Raw genomic sequence first — 8,506 nt, 5'->3', positions numbered from 1 at the left:
TGGTGTCTGGCCACCTAATCAGTTCTCACGTGAGGTGGTGGTGTTTTTTTGTTTTTGTTTTTTTTTCTGGGTCAGAGGATCGTGAGTTCTTGGGTTCACTGTGGTCAGAGTCCATAGCCACCTAGCAAGAAGCTGCCTCGCTAATGAGCTAATTCAGATTTCTTGAGGACCTTCAATCTGTTGCTGGGTAACAGACTTCAATATCTAAATCCACACAAATCTTCCATTTTCCTAACTTGAACAACTGAATACAGCTCAGTCAGGAATGCCCTAGAATCACCAGGCTTTCAAACACTCTTAATTACACTGGCATCTCTTGCATCTGGAGCCCTGAAGTACAAAGCAAGTCATGTGACTGTCCAGTGGGACATAGGCCCTTCCTATGTTAGCAATTGGTCCCACCAACCACCTTCATGTTTCTGGTTTGGAAAAGAGATACGCTAACACTAGTTGCTATGTGCCTCTGACTATAAATGCTGGGCCCTGTTCTGAGCACATAAGGTGTACTAATTCATTTAATATGGTGCTACCATATAAGGAAACGCGGGCACTGAGAAGTCAGGCCACCTGCTCCTGGTCACATAGCCACCCTTCCCTAGCCTGTTTTGCCTTTGGCTATTCCGTCCTTGATTTTAGCAACCAGCCAGAGGAAAGGAAAAAAACCCACAGTATTATTTGTTTCTAATGAGTGCAGAGGACTATTTTTTTCTATTACTAAATTTACTTTAAAGAGTTTGATTCTAGCCATACAAAAGAGCTTTAAAAAATACACTAATTTCACAGTCATGTAATTCTGATTCTAAAAAAAAATGTATATTTGGGTGAAATATAATGAGTCTTTCACCATTTTATTTATCATATTCTAATTTTTTTTCTTAGAAGTTGCTTTATCTCTCATTATGTGTTTTTTTTTTTTTTAAGATTTAGCTTTATTTCTTTTTCTTGCATATCTATTCTGATTTGGTTTATTAGGACCTAACCTGTCTATAATGGATGGTTACAAATTAAATGCTTTCAAAATATGCAGTAGAAAATTTCACCTAGTCAATTGCTTTGTCAATTATTGTGATATACTTGTTAAATCCCTGTTGGTCGGTTTGTTTCCAGAAAGAGATTTTCTTTAGGGTAGAAATTATTTTGGTGCTATTTACACACTATCTGTTTACTTGTACCTTATTAGTAAGGTACTTGGTAGTACTTCATGAATGAAACAATTACTATGTACTTTTGACAATCCTAGATTTATATCCATATCATTTAAGAATGCTCAACTTACAACTGTCTATTTAAAAATTATTAATCAGAGGGGTAGGGTGGGGAAGACTGGCAGAAATGGTAAGGTAGCTGCACGTGGAAGGAAGACCCCTAAAGCCTTGGCTTTCAAACCTAAGAGATCCAAAGCCCCTTTTATGACACATATTTTGTTATGCTCCTTTATTACCCTGAAATGAAATCCATAGAAAATATAGTCTGTAATACACACAGAAAATATAGTCTGTAATACACACACACGTATAAGGCCTTAACTGCCCTACAAAGGGGAAATGCAAGAAATAGACATTCAAGTACGGAAATGCACAGTTACAGCCATACGAAAAAGCCTGATGAAGTGGTCAGATGCCTACACTGATTATGAGTATGCTGGAAAATCTTCAACTTGATTCTTCCTTTTATATTTAACATTTTGAATAAAGACTAAGAAGGTATATTTAAATGTGCACTTAGAATCACCATGAATCCAGAACTATAAACACAGACTGTTCCCAGTGTGTTCTGCTGGTGACTCGGCTCCACCAGATGCTGCTGGGGACACAATCCTCAGAGACGGTTACAAGTCTTGGTGAAGTTCTGAAGGAAATAAAGCACAATCTTCCCTTGACCTACTTGGCAGTTATATTCCTGGAGTACTGAATTTTATTAAAACCATGCTGCAAGTAATTTATGTTTACATGTAAAATAGACTTAATTTCTAAGAAACAATTTTTCATCTGTAAATTTAAGGCAGGGCATTAAATGTGAGAGACATTTGACAATACTTTTCCATTTTGGGGGGGGTGCCCTATGCGTTGTAGGAGTTAATGTTCCTAGCTCTCCACTATATTAAACGGAAGTAGTGCCTCCAATCACTGGGACCACCAGAAACACCCTGCGAATTTCCGAATGCCCCTGGTGGATAGAACTACCTCTTTTGAGAAGCACCTTCCTGGAGGTCTGTGATAAGCTGGGATAAAAGGAACCTTTTCTTAATTCTTTCCAAAGAGTTGAACTCACAACAGTGGTTTCTTAACATATTGTTTCATAGAACTTTCAATCCACTCTCTACAAAATTTTTATTTGGGAAATCTTGTGGGAGCAACTGAATACAATACTGCAAGCTGTGTTTGAGCCAACTCATCTGCAGGGCAACACTATTCTCACCTTAATGCGAACTGAATAGCTTTCCATATCTTGGTAAATATAGTGATCTTTGCAAATTATCTCCTTTAAATGGACTTCTAGATTTGTGTTCTGTTCAGCACATTCTGATTCTTCAACAATTCCAGCCGAGTTGAGTGACTGAGTGTGGATTTTGTAAATGGTTTTCTAATCGTTTGACTTGGCAGTTTTCCTCTGAAATCTGCACACTCTTCATGATTACGAAATTGTTATCACTTGATAGTTGCTAAGTGGCCTCAGTGAAATGAGTTGTTCTTTTTGATCAAATCCATAGTCGATAAAAATGACCAATTACTACTAGGTTGTACAGGGAAACTAAGTTTAAAATGATCTTTCAGGGAGTGCCTGGGTGGCTCAGTCAGTTAAGCGTCTACCTTTGGCTCTGGTCATGAACCCCGGGGTTCAAGCCTGCTTCTCCCCCTGCCTCTCCCCCTGGCTTGTGCTCTTTCTCCTGCTCACTCTCTCAAATATATAAATAAAATATTTTTTAAAAATAAAATGATCTTTCAGACTATGTTACCATTTTTTTTTAAAGATTTTATTTATTTGAGAGAGAGTGCACAGAGGGAGAGGGAGAAGCAGACTCCCGCTGAGCAGGGAGCCCAACACAAGGCTGGATCCCAGGACCCTGGGATCACCACCTGAGCTGAAGGAAGATGATTTAGGGACTGAGCCCTCAGACTATGTTACTTTTCACTTTAGGTCTATGTCCTAGAGCGTGAGCCCATAAAAACAGGTTCACTGCTACTTAATTTTTGGCAAAGAAACACCTCCAGTCCTTAGAGTAAGCAGCCCAGTCTTTCTGGAACAATGCAGCAGAGCAAATTAACATAAACAGCCGACTTCTTAGGTAGTCACTATCTCTTTATTTCCTCACGGTCTCTTAAGTAAGGAATCATTCTGATCCTGGGCGGCAAGCCCTAGCGGGCTGACGGGCGGTAGCTGCTGCCCCCTAGTGTACTGTTCCTTGTTACTGCAGACGTTAGGTTGACAAATGGCTGGGAAATAAAGGTGCTTGGTTTAAACGATGCAGGTAACGGAGAGCTAAGTATATCACTTTTTAGTATATCATTCTCCCGGAATACTTTTTTTTTGTAATTACCTGAAGAAATAGTCATTTACATGTTTTCCTGTCACTGCTTCAAGTTTTACTTTCTCATCATTTTCTGCTTTTCCTACCTCCCGGTTGGGTACATAATTCGCAGTGCTCATGCTAAATGAAAATGTGGGATCCCTGGTTTAAAAATCAGGGAAAGGGTGCTATTAAAGGTACTAAAATACCTTCTCCTTTCTTCTGCAATTTCTCTCTTGGCTTTGTTATGGTGATTTTTTATTTGCTATTGTCATTCTAAAGTAAAGAAAAATTTAAAATTTTAATTACTGGCATGAATTTTATCATTCATCTTGCTATTGTGCAATGCAAACTGTAACTGCGACTATAAGAACAAATAGAATTGTATTAAGTGCAAACATAACTTGTGCTGAAATGATACAATATGTATTTTGCACCTCATACATGCATATGTATTTTGTTCTTCCCAGAACGGTGGAAATACTGAACAAAAGTATTTCGACTATTTTTATTTCACGTCCTGATTCATGCACATTCAACTAACACTCTCTGCCTTTGGCTTGCTGATGAATAGATAAGGACTGAAAGGAAAAGGGACTATGGGTTGCCCTATCTTTCCTTTTTCTTCTATGCCAAACACACACAGTAAGTGGTTGGCTAAGTAACATGAGGAAGAAAGGATACGGCAGGTTTTCTTCGTCGTTTGTGTTTCTTAGAACACTGTTGCCTTCTATCTGCATTAGAAGAAGTTATGATAAAAGAAAAGGATGACCTCTCAGGGCTCCCATTTACTCAATCATAGATGGAACACACTTACCTTGTACTTGCTTTGAGTCTTGCTGAATTCCCCCATTGTGGGCCCCTGGACTTCTGTGTTCATGGGACACTGTGATGCCATATGTGGAGGGGGAGCTAAGGAATAACGGAGATACATGTGAGTGGACCCCTCTGCTCACACGCACACTCCATTGTCCCAGCTAACGTCACTTACAAAACACGTGTTCAAAAACAGAATTACTAAATATTTCATGACAGTGACAGCAGAGCATTAAAACAAGCCCAAGGCCCTTCTGAGTGCAGATTGAATAAACGAATCCTACCCTGTGTAACTTTAAACAGTTCTGCAAAATTACAACTAAAATCTGTTTTGCTTGTTTGGACTTCCATCAGTTCCAAGTGGGAAGGCATAGTTTAGACTCGGGAAGAATGTGGAGGGACTTTTCTTAGTACACAACCACTGGCCAACAGGTACTCGTGGCAGGGACAGCTAAAATGGGATTCTGCGGTCGAGCCAGGTGCTAGGGCAGTGGCTTCTGGAGTGCCATGGCCATGATTTGCACTCTGGTTGGCGCTCAGAGCCATAGTTTCAAAGTGAGGATAAAGATTACTAATGAAGGAATCATGAGAGAGTGTTCACTACGTCTAATGGGGACATACTCTAAAAGACAAGAAGGGCATTTGCTGTGAAGCAATCAGAAAAACGCTTCCTGACTCCTCCGTGTAAACATGTGACAAGAGGCAAAATTAAATTCACTTTTAAAACTTCATAGTATTTAAAAATAGACAAGTGCTAGGGTTTCTTCAGCTTAACCTTTCAAAAGGGGTGTTAACTATGCTTGGCAGGAGGACTGAGTTTTAGCGGAAAATCTGGAAACAAATGTATCAAAGATTCCATCAAATGCTTGTGTTTTGTGAGTACCGTGCTTGGAGCACATGCCCGGAGGACAAACAGAAGGGGGCAGCCAGAGGCAGAAGGCAGCGCTTCTGCCAACCAGGACCCAACAGTAGCCATGAAATTATCAGAAAATGGTATAAGGTCCAATTGAAAAAATTTTTACTAGCCTAGTAATGAAATTTTATTTTACTCAATGTAGACAAAATTCTCTCATAGACATATTTCACTTTCTAACCTTCTTAAAGGGTAGCTTGAATTTGATTTTTTTTTTCTTGGTGACCAACACGAATCGGTACTAACTTATTAGAATTTAAAAATTATTTTTCCTCCTCCCCCCTTTCTCCTTCTCCTCCAAAAAACTTTCTTTTTCTTATTTTCTTCCCTGGGTGTATGGTTATCGGCTGAATTCCTTTGCTGAAGGATCCATGTATCTGTTTCTACCAGACCTTCTACTCTCCATTTCTTCATTTGCTGCCTCTGGTCTGGTGGAGACTGGAATACCAGCTAATGAAATTTGTATCCATGTAAAGCTCTTTATTCTTTTGTGGAGATCCACATTTCCAGCTGGTATCATTCTCTTTCTGCCCAAAGGACTTCCTTTAACATTTGTTGTAGTGCTGGTTTTCTGGTGAAGAATACTTTCAACTTTATTTCACCTTTACTTTGAAAGATAATAATGATCTTAGATGGGAGATTTATTTTTGAATGTAGGAGCCCCGTGTTAAAGTGAGTTTTTATTCCATTGATCTTGTTGGCCTTGACCATAGATAAATAGACTTGGCTAGACATGTATTTAGTCTTCCTACAATGAAAGTTTTCTGGCAATGGAAGATTCCATAGATTTTACTTCATTTCTGCTTGTCTTTATGAAGAAGTCAAGTCTTGCGTCTTCATTATTGAAAGCATTATATAATTGAACTTGACATCAAAACCACAGACCTATAAAAGTTGGAATAAATCTTAGAATCATGGAGCCCAATCCCTGTCCCAAGTCCACAAACATAATTTGTTTTTATTTTACAGCTAAGGAATCTGAGGCCATTTGTAAGAATTAAGTTCATTTGCCACATGTATACAACAGAAGCCATATTTTATGGATGAAGATCATGTTTCTCGGCTCTAGATTATTTGTCCATATTAGTAGATTTTCAGTATGATATCCTGGAAGTCAATTTGGGACACAGCAGGAACGCGGAGGGGTAGGCAGCGGCATTAACTTCTAGGCATAGAGGAACATTTTCTCTTAGTCTTAGTTTACAAGGTCCAGGGTTTGTCTGTCTTTGTATTTGTAGCACGTAGCGGAATGCCTGACTCATAGTAGGTACTCAATAAATGTCTTCATTGTCGATGATAAAGATCACTAACTATTATCTCTGGCTAAAAGACTGATGCTGGAAACGGAAGAATCTGTACAGTGAAGAAACATCGAAGTTGAAAATCATTTGGAAAGGGAAGAGTGAAACAATCTTTTTTTTTTTTTATTTAAAAGTATGGCCGCAATGACTGTGTCATTGTTTTTCTTGAAAGATCTGTATGTAAAACCATCCATGTCTGTTGAAAAGAGTATAGCTAATACAACAGAGCCATAAATATGGCCATTAAAAGCCACAAGAGATAAAGTAGGAAATAAAACTAATTCATACGACTTAAAAAAAAGCAGTACATATTAGCGGAGAAGGGTGACCAGGTGTAAGCACAAGGCGACGAATTTTCAGAGCGGGAAGAAATCTTGGAACTCATCCTGGTCAGCTGTTTAATTTTACAAAAGATAACACAAAAGCCCAGGGAAGTAAAATGACTTTTCAAGGCCTCACAGTAAAAAAAAACCAAAACACCCAGCAAATTAGGCCTAGAACCTTGCTCATTTCTCACTACAACACTCTGCTCTTCAGCTCAGACTGCTCTAAATGTTTTCTCTGCAGTTTGAAGTATCAGCTCAAAATACAGACTGCAAATACAGGGTAAAGATCCAGAACACCGGAAAACCCAAAAGGTAATTGGTTTTATACACCACGGGATTCTTGAGGTAAACTAAAATCAGAACATTAATGTCTGTATCAGAACTCACCCCACCCCCACCCGCCCCCAGATTTGAAACTCTCCATGTAGATAGATTTTTTTTTTTTTTTAGTGAAATTCAGTCGTATGAAAACAAATCTCCAACTTTAAACAGATGGGCATTTGTGGGGTAATTACAGGTAACATGCACAACGTCACAAGCTCAAGCTCTGGCTTTGTAAAGACTGAAGGCACTCCGGAGACCACAGAGCCTAAACCGAGTCGTCCTGCAGAGGGCAGCGGCTGACCGGGCAGGAGGCAGACGCAGCCGTGGCGCACTGCGTCACTCTGCAAGGGAGACCCTTCTTGGTCTTGCTCTGAGAGGAAACTGGAGAATGCCGGCCACCGGAGAAGGAAGGACACAGTGTCAGGCTTTTGCTACGTGCTCCGCGCAGGAGAACTTTCTGACTCTGCACACATTCTCTGCCTTGCAGGCTGGTGTGGGGAAAGCTAGGCCCTTTTTTTTTAGATTTTATTTTTTTTTTAAAGATTTTATTTATTTGTCGGAGAGAGAGAGAGAGAAAGAACAAGCAGGGGAACAGCAGGCAGAGGGAGAAGCAAGCTCCTCCCCACTGAGCAAGGAGCCCGATGTGGGACTTGATCTAGGACCCCAGGATCATGACCCGAGCTGAAGGCAGGCGCTTAACCACTGTGCCACCCAGGAACCCCAGGCTCTTTCTTAATCAAACAACTGTCAACAGAGGCTGAGGAAATTCTGTTGAGAATACATTTTCTCTGAGTTGTGGAAAATAGAACAAGTAAAAGACTCGCTAAAAAGTCCTTTGAGCCCTAATTTTGAGAATTTGCTTTGATGACATTCTAAGGTGAAGAAAGGTAGTTAAGCGGATTTTCTTTGCGGCAAGAATGTGTTTATTCGGCTTATCTTAAATTAGAGGTATTATCACCTCATGCGTTTTGAGGAAGTAATTCAGGGAGAAGGAGCTGTGGCCATGGAAGAGACAAGGGGTGGCAGGCAGATCCAGCAGATGGAGGGGACATGTTGAGGAGTGTAGCTCTGGGCAAGAGAGAGGAACGGAGCGAAGGACACCTGGGCTCTGGAAAAGGACCTACAGCTTGGCACGGTGGATCGAGGGCTGCCCTCGGCTTATGTGACCCGGGTATCTGGGCCACAGATAAATTGCTACGTTAGGAATGAGAGATGATCCCAAATCAAGTCTACTGGAGAAATACAAATACCATGGGTTCCCAACTCGAGCGGTTGTGTCCTGGAGTCTGCGGTCCAATGAAGGTGACGAGAGATGAGA

The sequence above is a fragment of the Ursus americanus genome, chromosome 25 (assembly GCF_024610735.1).
Source record: "Ursus americanus isolate L20-20 chromosome 25, mUrsAme1.1.p, whole genome shotgun sequence".
Lineage (NCBI taxonomy): Eukaryota > Metazoa > Chordata > Mammalia > Carnivora > Ursidae > Ursus > Ursus americanus.
This window is presented reverse-complemented; position numbering follows the sequence as displayed.